A 22,145-nucleotide genomic window follows, 5' to 3' on the forward strand; every position below is an offset into this window, starting at 1 on the left:
CTTTGCAGACGGCCATGAGAACCTTTGTGATTCATAATGTTCCGGTAACAGCTGCAACCCAGCAGAATGTCACAGACATTGAGGCGACAATTTTGAATGACCAACGGATCCATCTGCGAACCTTATCTCAGCAGTTCAACATTTCATATGGTGCAGTGTACAATATTGTGCATGACACATTGAAATTTCATAAATTTAGTGCCCGCTGGGTGCCAAAGAACCTGACAGACGACCACAAGAGGCAGTGAATGATGACATGCTTGGACCACTTAAGGAGTTATGCTGCAGAACGGAGTTGGAGTATAGCCATCTGTAAACAGTTGATTGCACTTCCGTATCGTTGCAAAACAACGGCCGGACAGGAATTTCTTCATGGGACAAAACAGATTAAAATCCGACGGTGCAAGGTCTGGACTGTATGGTGGATGTGGAGCACCTCCCAATCAAATGTGTTGATTTTCTCATGAACAGAAGCCGCAACATGGGGGCGAGCATTGTCATGAAGAATTTTGACATCGTCAGCATTAATGTTACGGCGTTTGTCATGAAGGGCTGCTGCACTTTAACAATGTTTGAATGTAGGCTGCAGCATTCACAGTGGTCCCATGTTCAGCAAAGTCCACCAACAAAACACCATGCATATCTCAGAACACTGTCACAACCACTTTCTTAGCAGATTGCGTCAGTTTGAATTTCTTTCTTTACTGGGGAAGCAGCATGTTTCCATTCCATAGAGGCCTGTTCTGTTTTGGGCGTGTAGTGGTACGCCCAGGACTCATCACCAATGACAATTCCTTTCAGAAAGTCATGCCTTTCTGCAGCGTAATCTCTTAAGTGGTCCAAGCATGTCATCATTCACTGGACCTTGTGATCGTCTGTCAGATTCTTAGGCACCCAGAGGGCACTAACTTTATGAAATTTCAATGTGTCATGCACGATATCATACGCCGCGCACCGTATCAAATGTTGAACTTCTGAGATAAGGTTAGCAGTTGGATCCGCTGGTCGTTCAAAATTGCTGCCTCAATGCCTGTGACATTCCGCTGGGTTGCAGCTGTTAGCAGCCACCCAGAATGTGGCAAATCACAAAGGTTCTCACAGCCATCTGCGAATAATGTGCACCACCTGGAGATGTTGCTACAGTCCATACAATCTTCCCCGTACACACCATACATATCCCTGTGATTTTCACTCGTGTTATGTCCTTTAGCCCACAAAAATTGCACAACACTTCGCTGCTCTTCACAAGTTGACGACAGTAACATGCGCGCCATCTTTGTTGGGTAATTCACGCTTCTCTCGCTAGAGCTGCACATGCAAAACAAATTGTGTCTCTAATGAAACTTCAAACTATATCTCGGTGAAATATCAACATCCCAGCTGTAATACCAACGCAGAAATGAATTATTCTGACTTACTTTTCAATCCACCCTCGTACTTATGCGGTATTCTGAAGTATAACGTAATAGTGTATATACGAATATCTGTTCACATTTTTTTCTTTAATCCTTATATGCTCAGGTCTAATATTCCTTTCATAAATTAAAAATAAGTTCTGAATCTATGTGTGTTTCAAAAAAACAATTATTTATGATATGGTTATCTCATTTAATTACCGGTACTTGCTGATTAGTGCAGATGCATTCGGATACTTTCGAGATCTATATTTTTTTCAACGATATAAATTATTCCAGATAATTTATATGTAAATGAATTTGTGTTTTCTATAGCAAGCTAGTAGCCACAGCTTAAATTGGATAGGCTATAAACAACCAAGTTTGCCATTCTGTGTGTCAGCGGTGATCAAGAAAATCCTGACCAAGAAATTCTTTGGTTGCATGAGAGCCAAAATCTGAACTATTTCATAGGATCTCAAAAGGTTGTTTTTTTTTTTTAATTCTTGATTTTGTGAACTTAAAAATGATTTCATTTTTGGAGATTCAAAGAACTTTTTTCTCTCTCGTACGAAGGAGGGGACTTATCATACTAAAAATATTCATATTAACTCAAGTTCTTCAAATAACTGACAACCAGTGCTGTCATGGAGGCCATATGGTGTCATACATCGTATGGGAACCCACAATTTTTTTTAATTAATCGTATGCGAAAAAGAAAATTTTGTCTGTATGGAGCCATATGGCATATGGATACCCAAGTTTTGTACGTGGAGATCTGTACAGACTTAAATCATCTCTTGCTGTTCCTAATGTATTTTGTTTGATGTTCATAAACAAAAATTGTCCACCTCTGCAGCACTGGAATCTAGAATTATATAAAATAATGGTCGAAAAACAAGAAAGCTGCAAATACATACTCCGAGATTCTTTGAGACAAGTGTACATTTACGGTGGTGCTACATGGTGTATTCTTTAAATCAAGCTTGTTGTACAATTAAAATGTAAAGGGAAATAATGTCTTTACTTCTTGAATATTTAAAAAAATCATTAAATGACAGTCGGAGAGATAGAGGAGAGTAAAATATATTTCAAGGGAGAAAACAAGGGGTTGGGGCATATGGCCAGGAAAAAAATTACCATGACAGCACTGCTGACAACTATTATTCTCCGAATGAGAGTAAAATATATTTAATATATTTAACTTATGCTAATAAAACAATGACTATGTTTCAGAATTTACTCTTATAAATCTGCCACTTCAAGCAAGTATAATAATTCTAACAGTTTTATTCTCATTTCGGACTTATTTCCAATTATTTAACATCCCTAAAAATTACCATTACAAGTTTTGAATATTGTTTCGATATAAAGACAGTGATGGTAACAAAAACCGCAGATGACAGACTTCTGTAAAATCACTACCGGTAGTTGCTATAACATTGAGAAGTGGCATTTTGACAGGAACGCTGAAATGTTTATAAGAACGTCAGAACGCAATAACACATGAGATATCACATACCCCAAATGTTTAAGACATTACATGCAGTAGGCACGTATTCAAGAGGGAGGGGAGGGTCCAGGATTTCTTGACTTCCCCACAGGACCAACAGAAACCAGTTGCGATTTGTAAAGAAAATATGACATTTAAAAATAACCTTCTCGCCTTTAAAATATAATTCCTAGCCTAATCACTATTCATTTTGTACCTATATTTAGCCTAAGTAAGACATATTATGTATATTGTAGACAACTATTTGGAAGACACCTTTATTTTATTTTGGACATCCCTAAAATTAAATCTCTGGGTACGTGTCTGACATTACATACTGAATCGATTTAGTCAATAATATAGTTTTAAATTTAATGGTTATGGAATTATATAGACCATAGTCGAAATACTGAGTTTGGAGTTCTTTACAATTTGTAATTTATAATATTATGTACAGTACATAATGTGTCTAATGTATCTAAAAACTAGACGGAACAAATATGACGAATAAAACTACCTAGGCCTATATTTTAAAGTTCTACGGAGATTGTCCAACAATGCTCACAATGTATTAACTGCACTGATAAAATGATAAATTAAATTAATTATGTTCAAAAATATATAGATACGGACTATCATGTCAACAAATACCCTAACTATTTTATTGACATTTCGACCAACAAATACTTGACATAAAACGACTCGTGAGACCTTCATACAGCGTTTGTAATTGGTTGTACGTTGTCCAATGGGGATGCTCAGTCTCTTTAAAAGCCCAATAGACAACAATCAGCTGGCTGCCATCTTCGCAACTGGCTGCGAGGGGTCAGTTGTTGTCAAGTCGTATAATTCTGCTCTGACACCTTACAGCGGATTTTCTGCAGCTGCTTTGTTTACGTAGTAAGTACAGTTATACAAAATAATGTTAATATAATAAATAAAAATAATTTAACTTGAAAAAGCATTGTTTTAAACAGATGCTTAATTATGTAAACAAAAATCAGCTGGGCATTGCTTTGTATGCGAACACAAACAGCTGATTGTCAAGGTCGTCTTTGTTTTGGAGTTGTGTTGTCTTGTTCACTTAAAAGATATTTACAAATTATTATGGATGATGAAATGCATGTGGAATTAATTACATAGATTTCGTAAGCTTCTTGAAACATACTGGGTCGATAGCAGAGGTATTTTAAGTGAAGTTGTGTCAGATACTGTACTCCCTTTGTTCTGTCGTGAGGGTGGTAGTGGTAGTATACATTAGTAGTATCAGCAGCAGCAATAGTATTATTTGGCGTTATGCCTCTGACTACCACCGTGTTATTTTGAAAGTACTGCAGAACTTCTCAGTCGATATATGGCACTGAATATAGTTCTCTCTGGCATCACGCCATTGAGGCGAATAAGCGGCGTTGGGGTAGTAATTGTAAAAAGTTACGTCGTAGTCAAATTTTTAATCATACACTTGCGCACTATTTTAAACTAATGTATTCGTGCAAAATTGTTGCCAACGCAGGATATTTATCAAAACAACTTCATTTTACGTCGTATAACATTGTCAAGGCTACGCTTATTCGTCGTTATCACCCTGCTCTACAGCAGTTTGTAGTGCTCATTTTGTAAGCAGGTTTGGAGGTTATGGCTAGAAGGCACGCTATTGATTCCTTTGTAAACCGTACATTTCGTGTTTGCTTTGATGTCTTCCGTAAAATCTAGTACAAGAGTGTTTACTTTCAGAGAATGTACTGCTATTGTCGCACTGTATTATTATTATTATTATTATTATTATTATTATTATTATTATCATCATCATCATCGTCACTTATTATCATTATTATTATTATTATTATTATTATTATTATTATTATTATTATTATTATTATTATTAACAGTAGTATTAGTGAAATATCACAACACTGCAGTGATTTTAGTATTTACTCTTAAGAAGTGCCAACAGTGATAGAATTCGTAATGGTAATGATCAAACAAGAATACGTGAGAATTTCAGTTTTCTTGTTTTCGGACCGTAATGTTACCCGATTAAAGTGGCAGAAGAGTTGAAAGCCTCTAGCAGGAACGTGACAGACGCAGGTCTGCAAATCAGCTGATCACTACTAAATTATCACGAACCACAGTGCCGATAGTCACGTGATTATGTCGTGTGAGATAGCTACTGTAACCCACTACTCTGCTGTAACCAACTGCGGATCGGAAAGAATATTGTAATCAAAATCTGTTGCTTCATAAATTATATTATATTATACTATACCTATGGCGGTGTCTGCATCATTGTAACAAACTAATGATGCAGACATGGTCATTGTGAGAACAGGAAAATCATATTTTTTTTTTTATGGCGTGGCTCCAAATTGGCTTAGTACATAGAAGTAACATGGATTGTAGATTTAAGTGGTGACGCCTTTTGAACGTTTGTAGAATTTCTCTCTGTTTATACGTACCGGTGGTGAAATTTTAGTTTAAAATTATTGTAATAAATATTCACGTTAATATGCATTGTGGAATAGTCTAAACGTGAATAGTAACGTAACATTGATAGCTTTTGCAGCAGCCATACATTGATATTCTAACATGACTGTTTTATATACAAATAATGTTGAGAGAGACGGTTGGGGCTCTAATTGAACCTTACCTTTGCCTTTAGTACAAATTATGACGGCCGGCAAGCCGCCTGTATTATTGGTTCAAGCGGTTCGCCGGCCGCCATAATTATTTGTACTGGAGCCACTGGAGGCGAATTTTATCGAGACTCCAGAGAGATTCCATACTTCATATTTCAGCAGGAAAAGTTGGTAGCAGGTCTGCCAACCGATGTTGGCAGCCAAAGATAGCTATTTTTTTTACGACGCTGTATCAACATCTAGTTTATTTAGCGTCTGAATGAAATGAAGGTGATAATGCCGGTGAAATGAGTCCGGGGTCCAGCACCGAAAGCTATCCAGCATTTGCTCGTATTGGGTTGAGGAAAAACCCCGGAAAAATCCTCAACCAGGTAACTTGCCCCGACCGGGATTCGAACCCGGGCCACTTGGTTTCGCGGCCAGACGCGCTGACCGTTACTCCACAGGCGCAAAATTGTACTGGAGATATATTTTATGATTGTCTTTACTATATAGAACAGTATGATTGAATAAGCATGAGCACATTATGACATTTTAATGGTCAAAACGTTTTGAGATAAATTTTAACTTTTTATGGTAGGTATACAGTAATTATACATCATTCGTGGATCTGTGATTGTGCGAAAATATCGAAACTGTTGGCTGTTAAGAAGAATTCAAGAAACTTTTGGGTCTTCCCCCATGTGTTGAAACTCAACATTTCCAACGTTTCGGAACCACATACAGCTTCCATATAATATGCTATAATTATCTAGAAGATGGAACCTGTGTGTAGTTGAACAGTGTTTCAGATATTAAGTCCCATCGCACGTTGCTGGGATATTCTACTCAAGTCCACACCTGTGGGGTAACGGTTATCGCGCCTGGCCGCGAAACCAGGTGGCCCGGGTTCGAGTCCCGGTCCGGACAAGTTACCTGGTTGAGGTTTTTTCCGGGGTTTTCCCTCAACTCATTAAGAACAAATGTCGGGTAACTATCGGTGCTGGACCCTGGACTCATTTCACCGGCATTATCACCTTTATCTCATTCAGACGCTAAATAACCTAAGATGTTGATAAAGCGTCGTAAACTAACCTACTAAAAGAAAAAAAATATTCTACTCAAAACTCCTTTTCACAACACAATCACTGTGAAAGCCTAAAATTTCATTTTTTTTTTGCAGTTTTTGCTGCTTTTTAGTTTAAAAACCAGAACAGAGTTGTTAAAATCGTAGATAATTTTTCATGTTTTACGAAATCATCCTGTTTCTTTAGTGCGGTAAATCGAGAATAATTTTTATCTTCAAGTGGAACGGTTAGAAATTCGATAGAAAAACACAAGTGTAAAAAATAAGAAAACAGATACAGAGTATGTCGTTTAATAAGTTGGAATGATTTGTTGTTAGTCAAACAAGAGCTTTGTAGGTGTAATGATGAATTCAGCATTTCGTATAACAAAAGATAACTACAAGGTGCGGCAGAGGAATCGGACGATTTTCAAATGGAAATAACTCCGTAGAACTATTACAAGTCTATTACTGCCAAAAAAAAAAGCTGCCTATGTATGCCATTTTGTTGACATAGATTGTCTTGAAAATTATATCCTTCAAATGGTGTCCGTCTCTTTCTGTGCACTCTTCAAGTCTCTCCCTGAAGTTGCGTGTCACTCTTTCCAACATTTCGCCATCAATGTTGGCGATTTCCTGGGCAATGGCAATCTTCAGGTCATCAGTTGTTTGGGACCTGTTTACGTACACTTTGGACTTCAGGTAACCCCACAGAAAGTAGTCGCAGACGGTAAGGTCAGGCGAGTGGGGAGGCTAGGGAATATCGTCACGCCGAGAAATGATGTGCCCTGGAAACTTGCGGCGCAGAACTGTCATTGAATTTTCTGCCGTATGAGCCGTGGCACCATCTTGCTGAAACCATATAATTTGTCTATCAATCTTACGTAGACACCTACGAAGTTCTGGTTGAAGAAATGTCTTCGCATTTCGACGTAGCGTTCACTATTCACTGTCACAGTGTTCCCGTTCTCCTCAAAAAAAAAAAAAAAAAAAAAAAAAAAAAAAATACGGACCTATGACGCAGTATCTAGACACAGCACACCAAACTGTAACGTTTGTACAGTGACGCGGACGCTCGTATAGTTCGTTAGGATTTTCAGGGGCCCAGTATCTAAAGTTATGCTTATTAACATAATCATTTAAATGAAAATGTGCCTCGTCACTCATGAACATAACTTCGTGAGCCAAAATTTGCACCATTCTCTTGGCGAATGTTCTGCGTTGGACATAGTCTCCCTCATTCAATTGCTGAACAATCATAAGTGTATATGGAAGAAACTTAATATCTGAATGCAATATTCGGCGCACAGAACGTTCTGAAAGTCGCAGTGCTATAGCTTGTCGTCTAGCTGATCGATGTAGACTCTTCATAATGCCCACTCTTACTCGCTCAATGTTATCTGGCGTTCGTACACTTCGAACGTGTCCTGGTGGTTTCTTCTTGCAAGCTGATGCTGATAATCGAAAGTTTTGTACCCATCTCAATATGATATTGCGAGCAGGAACTTCTCCATGGCGGCCAACATTAAAGTGGAGACGAAAGGCACGCTGGGTTTTCACAACTGAATCACCATTCTTGAAAAATGTCCCGATAACGAAAGCACGCTGCTCGGAGCTCCATAGTTCAATCATTACACAAAATGATATCAAAAATGCTAACAAACGACGGTCGATCGATATCCATGACCCCTCATGTTACTCAGTAAACACCTTCTAAAACTGCCCGATTCCTTTGCCGCACCTTGTATAATAATTAGATGTAAAACTTTTATACACCTTCCCACTGAAATCTCTGATCACATCTACAGTATTATCACAGTCTACTATATACAGTCGCGAAGCTTGAGGTGTTTTTTTGCAAATCTCGTGATAAAGCGCTCCAAGCGGTTAGCAACTAGAAACAATAGACTGTCCATGGTCGACTTTGGACTGTGTCGTATTTCTATCGAGTGCTAGCTCGTTGCGTATTTCACATTGATGCTTGTGAAATGTTCGTTATTGGTTATAATGAAAATGTTAATGGCTAAAATATAATAATTGGAATAATAATATGGGACAAGGAGGAGACGTTTGTAGTGCTATAAATTGTAGCAACAGTAAGAGAAAGAGGCCAGAGTTATCTTTTTTCCGATTTCCGAAAGATTCAGAAAGGTTCCTGGGTTTCCACAAGAATGCTGTGCAGAAACAAAACTTAATTTGAAGTTCTTTGTGACTGTTAGAATACATTATATCCTTAAATTTCACAATGAAATGTTTCAGTCTAACCGAAAGGACATTAGATACCGGTCAAAGTTCTGTTACTTAGGCTGCTAAATTTCCAGAGAAATAAAGGTTAGGTCTACTTTTTTTTTCAAAGGATATATTTTTAATTGTAGCTATTAATTTTGTTATTATTTTTATGTGTTATTTTACTAAAGACTTAGAAAAATTAAGTTTGTTTTAATGAACTTTACTGATCACGTTTTATTTTCAATTCTGGTGGGATTATTATTGCTTAGGCCTAATTTTTTCTTCAAAGGATATGTTTTTAATTATAGCTGTTAATTTTGTTGTTATTTTTATTTGTTGCTTTAACTAGAGACGTAGAAAAAGTCTGTTACAATAAAATGTATTGATCACGTTTTATTTCCAATTCTGGTGTGATTATTATTGCTTAACCTCATCCCATTTTGTTAACTACGTAAGCCTACACTACAAGTACCGGTACACGTAAGTTACTCCATTAATTCATATTTCCATTATTATTGTTGTAAAGAGAAATGCAAATTAATATTTATTGGTTTCAATTCATAGTTAATTATCGCTATAATCTTGAATGAGTGAAGCTATTATAGTAAATTTCAGTTCGTTTTGCACAAACAAAAATTATATTAACTTATTTCTTGCAGGTATCTTCGAGTTTATGGTGGAATTTAATATACTTCATTAAAATAATAAATTAACTTTATGCATTTAATATTTCAATAATGGAAGGGAGGTGTTAATTTTTCCAAAAGAACACGACAACGAAAGTGTAACATATTTTGTAGGCTGCTAGGAGAGAGATCTGCGATGATGAGGCGATAGTAGCGATCCTAGCGGTGGGCAACTATCCCTGTTTGCATTTTTACTACATATTGAGCTTCGCGACTGTATATAGTAGACTGTGGTATTATCAGATTGTCATCCCAATGTTGTGAAATGGCAACATGTGGAAGAGAACAACCATTAGGATCTCCACTGCCGAAAATGAATTTTTGGTAACAGCCGCTAGATGGAAATACTGCTGCAAGCTATTACTCTATGTCTATGCAGTTTCATCAGAGTTATAAAGTGACTTCTTTTGCAGCCACTAGATGACAGCATAGTGAAATTGATAAGAGTTGTCTTGAAAGTGCATTAGGCTGATCAGTCTGTTTATATGATCAGGGCTGAAATGAAAGAAAAGTTAAAGCTTTGGGGAATCTCAAACAACATTAAAAATGAAATATTTGAGTATGTTTCTTGTATTTTGATGAATTAGGTACTGTAAAAATAAAATGAAGCTAGGTCGTATTAGACGAAACAACTACAGTGGCGAAGAAATTTCAGTAGTCAAATGTTTTCTGGTAGGCTATGTCACCTCGTAAGTGCTATATTTTTGTGATTTTTTATGCAAGTAGTGATCGCAGAGCAGATTGTTTATCCAGCCGTTTGGCTAATTAGACAAATTCGAATGGAGTAAAAACATTACCCAAATTTATGATGAAGCACTCTTTATGTCTTTCCTATATACAGTAATTGTTTACATTCCTGTATTGTTAGAAAAAGTTACGACCTGGTATATAGGATGTATTTATCCGTAATTTTCTCCCAAGTTTAATTTAAATGTGGAACAGTCAACAAATTACATTAGACAATAGAGAATGTTTTTAAATTTCTGTCTGAATGTTTTTACAGAGTCAAGTAAAAGAACGGAAGCTCTAAAATAGGGGTGAGAGTCAAGTAAGTTTGCTTTAACCACACCACATCTTTGGCAGCAGTGATAGCTTTACTCCCTTCTTTCCACTTCTGTTTACATACAGGTGTCAAAGCATTCAATATTTAGTGGGGTGGTAGTATTCATCAAGACAAGAAAAAAGTCTAATAAACAGAAGTCCTAAAATTAATATCTTCCGAGATAGGAGTGTGATTTTCATTTTAAAAACATAGCATTCAATATTCTGAATTGTGGTAGTATTTGTCAGAACAAGACAAAAAAAGTCCTAAAATTAATATCTTCCGAGATATGAGTGTGATTTTCATTTTAAAAACATAGCATTCATTATTCTGAATTGTGGTAATATTCGTCAGAACAAGACAAAAAAAGTCATAAAATTAATATCTTCCGAGATATGAGTACTTGTTCATCAACATCACTGGAGATACTTTATGTGATTTCCATCCATTGTAACGCATCCTTCTGCCCTACGTCTTAGGAAATCACACCTTGTTACTCTTTTGTTTACTTACTATATTTCGGATATGATACTGCATACCCAATATGAAACAAGCAAAGAACTCACATTAGAAGTTATGCTCTTCTTACAATACTAATTTAAAAGTCCTTGTTTCGTACAAAATTTAATTTGAGGACCCATGATTACTAGACTATTTTTCTTGTTTTGATTAATATTACCACCTCTTAATACTGAATGCTTTTTCCTTTTAAATCGGAATCAAATTGAGCAAATGTATATCCTGTCATGTTGAGCAAGTACTCATATTTCGGAAGATATTAATTTTAAAATTAATCTATATTATACTTTTTTGTCTTGTTTTGATGACTACTATCACTTCTCAGAATATGCAATGCTCATTTTTTAATGGAAATAATAGTGAGCATATCCTATGATGTTGAACAAGTACTCGTATCTTGGAAGATATTAATTTTAGGGTCCATGTTTATTAGACTTTGTTTTCTTGTCTTGGTGAATGCTAATGCCTCTCAAAATATTTAATGTTTTTTTACACTCTGTAAAATACAGCAGAAGTGGGGTACAGTGGCGGAACGCAGTACGAATGTAATTTATTTATAGATTATTGAATTGGATTTTAGGGAGGGATCACTACGATACAACACTGCGGTCTTTCAAGATCTATTGTGCTAACCCACAAGCTAGGCGCATTCCAAAACCCACGAAGGTTCGCTGCATATAATCTGTAATAGATTGTATAGGGAATAAATACAATACAATACAATACCCAGGTTTCGAACAGGCAATCCCAGTAGTCCCCAGGCCAGCCACCTCCGTCCGTCGCCAACCGACGTTCGGAGAATGCTATAGAATGATGACGGAATGGTGTAGATTGTAGGTGCCTAGTATGGGGGAATGGGAGACCCTCCAAAAAACCTCAACTGTAACCTTGTTCGCCACAAGTGTCATTATGGATTCTCATTAAAAATCCCAGGCCTGATCAGGACTCGAAGCCGGACCGTCTGTGTGACAGGCTGAAGATCTGAATGTGTATTACTACACTCTACATTTATCACTATTACAAATGCAAATGTCAAGATATTGTTCTGTCGCATAAACTTTCTGTGAACTGATGAGAAAAACAAGTTACGTATAAAGACAGTAAAATCAATGCTTATTGCGAAATAATTTTTCAGCGGGGATTGTGTTACATTTAATGACTTAATGCTTGACAACAAACAATTGTTACAAGTTATTAATTCTTCTATTGTACGAGTGGCTCTGATTTTTAACAATATTCTCAACTGAACCTATTTTCAATTCATTTTGTCCAAGTTATTTTTAAGTACTTTATTTTAAATAATAGTATTTAATTTGATTTACTTGTATTGTTTTAATCTGACATGCATAAGCACGTTGGAAAATATACAGGGTGTTCCATTTACCTTGTGCACCTAATATAACTTTTTTGTTTGGATAGTTATTGGAATTTTTGTTTTTGAGAGTTATGTTAGAACTAGGCGCTAACATGAGTGTAGAGATTTGGTGCATGTAACTACATTATGGTACAAGATACACGTGAAGTCATCAGTTTTTCAAATAGCACTGCATACTTTAATCATGTTACATTGATTACACACATTAAGACGAGTTCAAAAATATATCACGTCACCTTCCAATCAATAAAAACAACAAAATGCAAAATGAATGCCATCAGAATGTGCCGTTTGTTGTGGTGTCCCATTCATCTTGTGCGTTAAATTACACAAAACAAAAGACGACTGACGTCCGTACACGTCGTGTGTTGTGTTTGTTGTCTCAACATGTAAACAAACAACAACTATCGAAGCCACAATCCATGTACAGTGGCCTGCACGTTCTCCGGACCTGTCGCTACTCGACTTCTTCCTGTGGGGAACTGTAAAGGACAGTGTGTATCAGAACATTCTGACAACACCAGACGACATGCAGCAACGCATTCGACAGGCTTGTGTGTCCATTCAGCCAGCAATATGTCGGGCAGTCATACCGTCTTTCGGGGAACGCCTTCGAATGTGCATTAATGTGAATGGTCACCATTTGGAACATCATCTGTGACTCTCAAAGCATTATCACATTGGAAGTACGTTTTTGTTTCGTTTTGTTGTTATTGATTAGGAAGGTGACATTGTGATACATTTTTGAACTCTTCTTAATGTGTGTAGTCAATGTAACATGATTAATGTAGTGCTATTTGAAAAATTGATGAAGTCACGTATATCTTGTACCATAATATAGTTACATGCACCAAATCTCCACACTCATGTTAGCCCCTCGTTCTAACGTAACGCTCAAAAACAAAAATTCCAATACCTATCCAAACAAAACGTTATAATAGGTGGGTGCACAAGATAAATGGGACGCCCTGTATATGAAAGCTTAATTTAAAATCAGTGCTGAGTGTCTCGTATTTTTTATGATCTTTCTGGGAACCCAATCTGTGGAACGTTCGCTCTAGATGGATATACAGGAGTAGTACTTTCCAGTTGCTCTCTCTACCAGTGATAAGATGATGGTAAATATGGAGGAATGATGGAAGTTGAAAAAACGGGAATACCACGAGAAAACTTCACCAATACATTCTAGTTGACTAGGTCAAGGTTTCATTTTGAGTCTCTAGCATGGGAAGCCAATGCTCTAACGCAGCGGTCATCAGCACAGTACACCCTTGGGCTAGCGTCTCTTACCCGCGGATAAGAGATGCACGAGTGTGCATCCATGGCTACTGGCGGGTATGCTTTCTGCTTTCTACCTCTCCCTTCTGCACGATGGTGCATATTGCGGTACACTCCTTACCTGTTACCCATTTCAGCGAATGCTGACGCCATTGTAATCTAACGGTTCGGCTAATGAGCGGTATGCGAATGCAGTGTGGAATAATAAACATAGTTGTAGGTACCAGGCGCCATACTTTTTTTTTTTTGCAGACAATTTATATAATTATTTAACAACGCCTGCAGACCCAGCAATATACTCCCTGGGTAAAATTTGGAACGTGAAACTCGTGATCCGAGGTAGTCTCGAGCATAGACAAATAAAAAGAGTGGGTTGAATTCTGTCAGAACCGATTGCCTGACCGAGGTTTTCCCCAACTATAAAGCGAATGTCAGGCAATCGCACGGCGAATCCTCTGCTTATCTCGCCAAATATTATTAAATTATCAATCCCACAAACGCTGCATAACATCGTTATTGATGAAGTATATTTAAAGAATTTCAAAAAAACATCTACAGCCATCGACGTCCTCTGGAGGTAACGAACTGGGCTCGCACTCTGAGGCTGTGCTCGAGCGTAGGTTTCAAACGCTCGAATCGATTGTCTGGTTAGGGTTTTTCTGAAGTTTTCTCCAAGTATAAGACGGATGTCAGGTTATCCCATGGCCAGTAGTTCTTGAACTCTTTATAAAATACATAATGGAGAACGGTTAAAGGCTGCTAGAGGTTTATTTTACGTATTTTACATTAAATTACGTTAATTATGCGTTTTACACGTATTTCACACGACAAATAGATAAAAAAAAGTCATGCGGTAAGTTGCAACCGAGCCCATAGTCATTCTCAGAACTCATCTTGTCAAATATCGTAATAGTATCACAACTTCCATCGATGCTTGATAACCTCGCAGTTGACATAGCGTCATTAAATAATCAATTAAAATATGTGACGCTTATGTCAGCATTATTGCTGACATCTCAGATACCAGTACGTCTGAACTTACCGTAATTCGAGTCGTAAGCCTTAGCCTTATGATGATGGCACTGACAAATTTCTTAAAGTGTTTGTGAGATGTTTGCTGTCAGATGTGTAAATCTGGTATCAACTGAAGAATCTGTTTATTGCTAGAAACGAGAGTAGGACACGTTTACCAATGATAAGATCGAATGTGGAGCCTATCTGCACAGTTGACGTGCGTGAGTGCAGACCGGAAGGGCTTCTCGGCTGACATGTTTCACATTGTCCACAGGAAACACAATTGGGTGGACATGTGAAACGCAATGGGTTAGGGATGTGAGACCGGTCTCGTACGCATGCATGACTCAGATACACGCGCGGAAATAAAAATAGTGTAGTAAATGATAAATTAATTCTCAGCAGCAAATACGTCTAAAACAAGCACCAGTGTAAGTAAAGGTTTGACAAATATCCACAATCACATTTTGCCAGAAACAATAGTTCCTTTTCCAGAGTATTCAATGTGTTCTAAGGTCTTACAGTCATTTGAAAGGTTTTTGTAAACAATAACCAGCGTGTGGATTTTAATTACTTCTCAGTAATGCAAACTTATTTACAAATCCTAAGTTTGACACCCTGGTTTTAAAAATATTCAGTACGTACCATAGGGTTTTTTTGGGACCTCCCGGTTGGGGCAAGTTACCTGGTTGAGGTTTTTTCCGGGGTTTTCCCTCAACCCAATACAAGCAAATGCTGGGTAACTTTCGGTGCTGGACCCCGGACTCATTTCACCGGCATTATCACTTCATATCATTCAGACGCTAAATAACCTAGGTGTTGATACAGCGTCGTAAAATAACCCAATAAAATAAAAAAAAAGTGCCATTCTTTGACATTCTAGAATTCTAGGTAATTTTTGTTGTTAATGAAATATGCGATTTTTTTCAGCCTGGCACAGCTTATCATTTCTATTATAATTATTATTACATTTATGGTTCACTTTGAACTTTTGTTTCATTAGTCAACAGTTTTTACCTAGGTTTGTTTGAAGAAAGTTGTATCGAAGTACAGTCTTAGAAACAATTTATTGACGGCGCGACTCTTGATGGTGAAAAGGTTTAACTATGGAAGAGCTCTTCACACCAGTCAATTTGAGTAAATTGAGTTCAAGTTGGGCGCTGCACGTCTCTCTTCGCGCCGTCTCTGTATCGTTCGCCCCCGTGCAGCAGTCTGTAAGAGTCTGGCTTGAGACGTCGGGAGCCCGGGTTCAGTTCTCAGTCAGGTGGGGATTTTAATTGTCTTTAAATAACGTCGTTAATTTTTGTACATGCTGTCTGCATTCAATTTTTTTTTAATAAGTGGAACAACTTATACCCAACACCTGTGGGTTAATGCTTGGCTCGACTTGGAGAATAAAAACCAAATATAGGCTTGGGACATAAATTTTCTTCCCGCAATAAAACAAAGATACACATGCAAAAAAAGAAAAAGTATGTGGACCTAAATACCTCGTCCAGATGTTACCGGCATTTGTCACCGCTTGACATCTTCGGGGCAGAGTCTACGAAGTTGCGGAAATAGTTTCGTCCTGAGCGAGATCTTCCTAGGTAGCCAGAACTTGATCCCACAACTGATCCTGATTCCGAGGTGGCTCATTTAGATATTTTTCGATTCTCCTTCGTTTCAGTTCAGCTCATACATTCTCGATGAACATAATATATTAATAAAAGGAAGTAGATCACATAATAGCAAATGAATAACGATTTTCATATCCCATTACTTCATTTATAAATCGCACGGCATAACAAGATGGTTTCTTTCCACAAATAATACAAAACGCGTCTCATTAATTTAAACTAAATCAGTTAATGTCCAATTTCATGATTTAAGTAAGTAGGACTGGAGTATTGCATCGCTTCGTACAAACCATTTACAGTATATCATGGACGGATTTAATCTAATGGAAAGAGCGCTTGCTTCCCATGCAGTCGAGGGCATGTTCGATCCTGCTGTTATGCATTCCTTGGAATTGTTTTTCTCTCCATTTTCCTTCTTTCGTTTTTCTTTAATTTACAGTCTTTATCCCACTACGTACTTATTTACGGTAAAGTCTTTTCCCTGGCACTTGTTCTAGCTACGTATGGACGATATACAACAAAACAGAACGAATGTTATTATTACCTCAACTAGTGGTTCGCTTGTGAATCGGTCGCTCGTCCTCTGATTATGCGCAGTGTCTCCTTTTTGGGACTGTGAAAATATCTATTGTTTCTCAGACTGTACATACTACTATATATCTTATCGCAGTATTACGCAACAGTAGGAGAGCTGCGCTCGGACGTGGGTTGGATTTTGTCGAGGTTTTCCCCCTACTAGAAGGCGAATGTCAGGTAATTCCATGGTGATCCTCTGCATCATCTCACCAATATACCATCTCGCTGTCATCAATTCCATCGGTTTCAGTCCTTCTCTACCTCTCTATCAGGGGATTTTGTTGTTTAAACTGTTCGAAGACAGATCTGTACCTCTCAAGTGATACCAATAGGGCACCACTTATGAGGCAACTAAGTCAGGAGATAATGTGGTAGGGTGGGCAGTTCCTTTCCTATCCTGCATTACATACATTGTCGCCTAGCTACATAATACACTAACCAGACTTTAGATACTAGGGGATTATAAGTACAATATGAATGATACAATTAAAATTATAATTACAATCGTTCTTGGTCAGTAAGAACGTTGCTCAGTTGTTCAGTAAAGAGTTTACAGTCTACAAGTCTTTAAGCTTGCTGTGCATGGTCTTGTGGCAGAATTTGAGCTTGTGGTCATAAGTTTGTTGGACTTTCTTCCTTGCTCGAATAATCAAGGTCATTGGGAGTGATAGTAAGACAATAGAAATTTACTCATCTTTTTAGAAGACATTTTGCCACATTGTTCTCGTAGCAAAAGAAAAATCAGTTTACATTTCTAACATTTTGACTAAAATTTTAGGAAATTTGATTGTTTGGGAATATACATATTGAATTAAATAATAATATTTAACCGTCAACAGTGGATACCGTTTAGCACAATATGTCCAGGCGCCAAGTTTGACTTTAATTTCATCGATGGTTAATCCATCAGTTAACTGTGTGCCGTCAGCAGGACAAGGGTAATATGATCATTAGGCGTAAGTCTGTTTATCCTGTTCCAATTAAACATACCAATACTTTTTAATAAAACAGTAAGTGGTAAGGAGTTTATTTTCAGTGTAACAACTACTGTGGTAAATGTTACTGAGTAACGCTGCGTTAGTGTCAACTAGTAGTTTAATGTGATTTTATTAATTCCATCATCACATTGTTATGTGAAAGAATCTGTCAATTTCATTCTTCACAAAAGATTTAGTGCTTTTCTAGGAACAAAACAATTAATAAAGGATCATCGATCAGTTCCATTTCGTTGTTCTAAATAATATGTAATATGATTATTTTTAAGATGATTTCCATACTTTTTCACAACAATTTACTTTCTTTTTTCTTTAATATTTCAAATCACATTATACTGTACATGTTTATTGTATTCAGGACCCTTGTGATCACTCAAATTCTTTGAGCTGATGTCTTTAATGAATAAATAAAAATTGCAACAGTAAGATTATCTTTGCCATTAAGAGTAAGAATAATGTTGCTTAGTTGAAATAACGATACTCAACATACATATTTGCACTGTACTGTACCACAAAGGACTTCACCAGTCCGGGGCCATTATTGAAGAAAATTTTGATATGAAGCGAAAGAAAAGGGAAATTTTCCCGGAAGGACTAATCAGTTACTACAAAAGAAGTTGATTTCATTAGTTCCTCGTTCCGTCCGTCTTCTCCTTCCTCTGTTCATCTGTATAGGACGCTAAGTGGATCATGGAACTAATGTGGAAACTGGTGAAATAGCGGATTTAAATAAGATTTTCCTAGCCCCTAATCTCGTTTAATCGACAGAACCAACTGCACTCAGCATGGGTAGTTGTTTAATGCTTATGTTGTGGAACTTAGGGAAGAAATTAGAATGAAATTTTATCATTGGAACACCATCACTTTCATTCTAATCAGAGAAATAAGAGATCGAGCAGCAGTTTCCGGAGATAAACGTGTCGAGTATGTGCGCAATATGGAAATCGTGTGACTAAGCTGGCTATGTAAAAAAGTTTGATGTTGTATGTAAACGTCTTCAATATGGAAAACCATAATATCAATTTAAAACACATGACCCTTTAAGTGTAGTTAAAAGTCACTTAGATTGTGACATTTGCGTTTTTCTCTTGGGAGTAATAGGCCTAGACTAATGCTACACTCTGTAATTTTGTACTAATGTAAGTGATTCAGTTACCATTTAAACCATGCTTTAAATTTAATTTATTGCAGTATTTTATGTGGCTTCTTTGACAGCTTACCATAGCTTCGTATGATAAGCAGATAACGGTTTTCGGTCCCTCACATCGACATGACGTCACGTCCCTTGGCCTACGGAGCGAGCGTAGCAATGTATTCGATGACCTCCCTTCTACTGACGTACACCTCATGTTCAGTATTGGGACCGAAAATCTGCTGTCTGATTAGTGTGTTATTTCAGCAGAAGGGCTGTTACTGTGTTTTGTAGTGGTAGTGATGTTATATCTATGTAACTTATTCTGCGGTGGCTTCGTGGACTCAACTACCGGCCTCTTACGCAGATGTTTCGGGTTCGAGTTCCAGCCAGGCCTGGGATTTGTGGCGTACAGGGTTGTAATTGAAGTTTTTCTCGGGGTTCTCTTGTTTCTCCAGTGTGCCTTCTACATCATGGTATATTGGTGAGATGATGCAGAGGATCACCATGGAATTACCTGACATTCGCCTTCTAGTAGGGGGAAAACCTCGACAAAATCCAACCCACGTCCGAGCGCAGTTCTCCTACTGTTGCGTATCAGTAGCATTACTCAATCGCCAGCTGGCGAAGTACTGAGGAGGCTGGTATAAATAACCATGTAACTTTATACACTTTTTTAATATACTGTACACTGCAAGAAATGAGAAATAGGTTGACAGGTATGTCAAACTCTGTAGGAGTAAGTGAGGCAGAATAGAGAACACTCGTTTTCGATAAGGGATCCTAAGCTACCATCAATTGTTCGGATATCGAACCGGCTTCAACTTCCTCTTTCTGCGAATTTACTTAATCATTTGTCCCTTGTCTCATACACCTTGATCATGAAGTAAATTATACGTATTTATTTCACACTTGATCCTGTTCGTTCCTATTCTCAAATTCTGCTCTGTCATTTGCGCTTCCCCGTTTTGTCTGTGCGAGATGCATATGACGGTTGTGTTCAGATGCGCTTATTACTCGTATTTATCTCAGTTTGTTAACGTGAACTGAAAATGTGATATATAATATTCATATAAATTCACTATCGTAAGGAAGTTTTTAGGCTTATTATTTACTTAAAGTATATCAGTTTGTCATTCTCGGTGAGCCAATGGTTACTGTGGTAGCCTTGGATTCGAGACTTGCTGTTTCAAACCGGCTGAGTCAAGTCTTCCCGCCACGGGCTGAGTACGAAGTATTTTTAAGAGCGAGGGAAGCAAAGCTGTGGTCTCGTGTCGTAGATTTACGAACGTTAAAGAACCTGGTTCCTAATAGAGGGCTCCAGAAAAATTTCTGTGGTGTTCGTATAAAGGGGATAAAGTCATTTTTTGTGCGGATGGAATTTTGTTCCACACAAGTTAAATTATACAAGTGAGTGTGCAAACATCAAAAGAAGACTAGCAGTTGATGTGTTTTATTGGTGTAGAAAATTATTTGCAATAAGGGTCCGAAGTTTAATTCTCATTTATCTCGGAACTCATTTTTATGACATATCTCCCTTTACCCAAACAACACAGATTTGTCGGCAATTTTTAGTCCACGTTGAATACCAGCACCTTCTGCAGTTGAAGGTATCGTGTATTATTATTATTATTATTATTATTATTATTATTATTATTATTAATTTTTTTATTTATTTTTGTTGATGTTCATACTAACAGCGGTTTGTGTCTGAAGAATATGAACAAGAAAATACGAATTAAACGGATCGAATATCCGATTACAGCCATAAATTTAACCCAGGACAGAAATACAATAGAACAATTCACAAAGACATTTAAATCCTGGACATGTTAATAAACACGACTGACCAAGTGCGTGTCAAGGAAGAACGCGCTTTTTGTGTGCTACCACAAGCCGCTAACTGCCACCGGTGCCCTATTACTGTTAGCCCACTTCCTTATGAAGAAGAGGTACCGTATTAAAATCACCGTGATGCATATGGTTGTCTGTAAGTATCCACGTGACCAGTACTAATAACCTTTGGACTGAGAAGTCCATGTGTATTGAACTCTTTGGAAACATCATACCATTCTGGATACTGGGCGACAACCTTCACGTTTTGGTACCTTTCACCGATTGAACATGGAGAACAAAATTTTGAGATAGACGAAATATAGGCCTAATTCTGAATTTTTGTATGGTGAAAGATTATAAAATTATGAACTCTATTTTGGACACTTCTTTCCGAAGGAAAGAGTAATAAAATTGCTATTGTGTGAATCTAAATATATTCACGTAAGTAGATGTTGCTTGAATATTCCTTAACACTTTAAACGTATTGTGCTGTAGAATGTCGTTGGAGGATAATCTCTAAGATACATAGCTTCGTTTAATTCGAAAAAAAAAAATAGCAACATGTCGTCTATTTTTCACTCGTGAAGTTCTCAACTTTGCGGACAAGTTTCTCTCCAATCTGGTGTATCAATTGAGGTACAGATGCCTCTGAAAGACAGGGTCTTTCGAGAGTATATTTATACGTATATGGGTTGGTGACTGACTAGGTAGACATCAGAATAAAAAGTACTCTCTCTGTTCCAAAATATGGTATAGAAAGATGTCATTTATTCTGTTCCACAATATGGTATACATTTGTCAAAGTTCTCAGTAATATAATGTAACTTTAATACATCTTCTAGATACTTATTTGTTTGATAAATTAACATAAGAAAAATAAATAAATAAAGTACATTTCATTCTGTGTGATGTCAAATTAATAAAGAAAACAAAAACATTGTTTGAGAGAGACAAATTAACATAAAAATTCAGTAAATTACAACCCGTTTTTATACGACTGTTGTGTTTTAGATGTTCTGTTCAAACTTGACTGGGTTGGTGTTCCATTTTCTGCAACAGGAACACCACAGTAGGTGCCCATTTGATTTCTGTCCATAATGAACTATTTAAATATTGTGATTTGATGCACTACAGAAGACTAGAAACATTTACAACTGCTCTGTCTGATAGTCGCTTCACTACTGAACAGAATACCACACCGCGAAACATTTCGTGCGCGCATTCGCAATAAGCAAACTTGTTTTGTTTGTTACGATACCATATTTTGGAACGGAGGG

At 37.2% G+C, this 22,145-nt stretch overlaps 2 protein-coding genes across 2 annotated transcripts in view; one reads left to right on the plus strand and one right to left on the minus strand.

The window, feature by feature from the left end:
- Positions 1 to 4,993, minus strand: part of Adck5 (aarF domain containing kinase 5) — an 86,161-nt gene extending 81,168 nt beyond the window's left edge. Inside the window, exon 1 of the mRNA XM_069818315.1 lies at positions 4,920 to 4,993. The gene's annotated coding sequence lies outside the window, so the exon portion shown is untranslated. The remainder of the gene's footprint in view (positions 1 to 4,919) is intronic.
- Positions 3,665 to 22,145, plus strand: part of TP53INP (Tumor protein p53 inducible nuclear protein) — a 141,772-nt gene continuing 123,291 nt past the window's right edge. Inside the window, exon 1 of the mRNA XM_069818324.1 lies at positions 3,665 to 3,786. The gene's annotated coding sequence lies outside the window, so the exon portion shown is untranslated. The remainder of the gene's footprint in view (positions 3,787 to 22,145) is intronic.

Source organism: Periplaneta americana, chromosome 2 (genome assembly GCF_040183065.1).
Source record: "Periplaneta americana isolate PAMFEO1 chromosome 2, P.americana_PAMFEO1_priV1, whole genome shotgun sequence".
NCBI classification, from domain to species: domain Eukaryota; kingdom Metazoa; phylum Arthropoda; class Insecta; order Blattodea; family Blattidae; genus Periplaneta; species Periplaneta americana.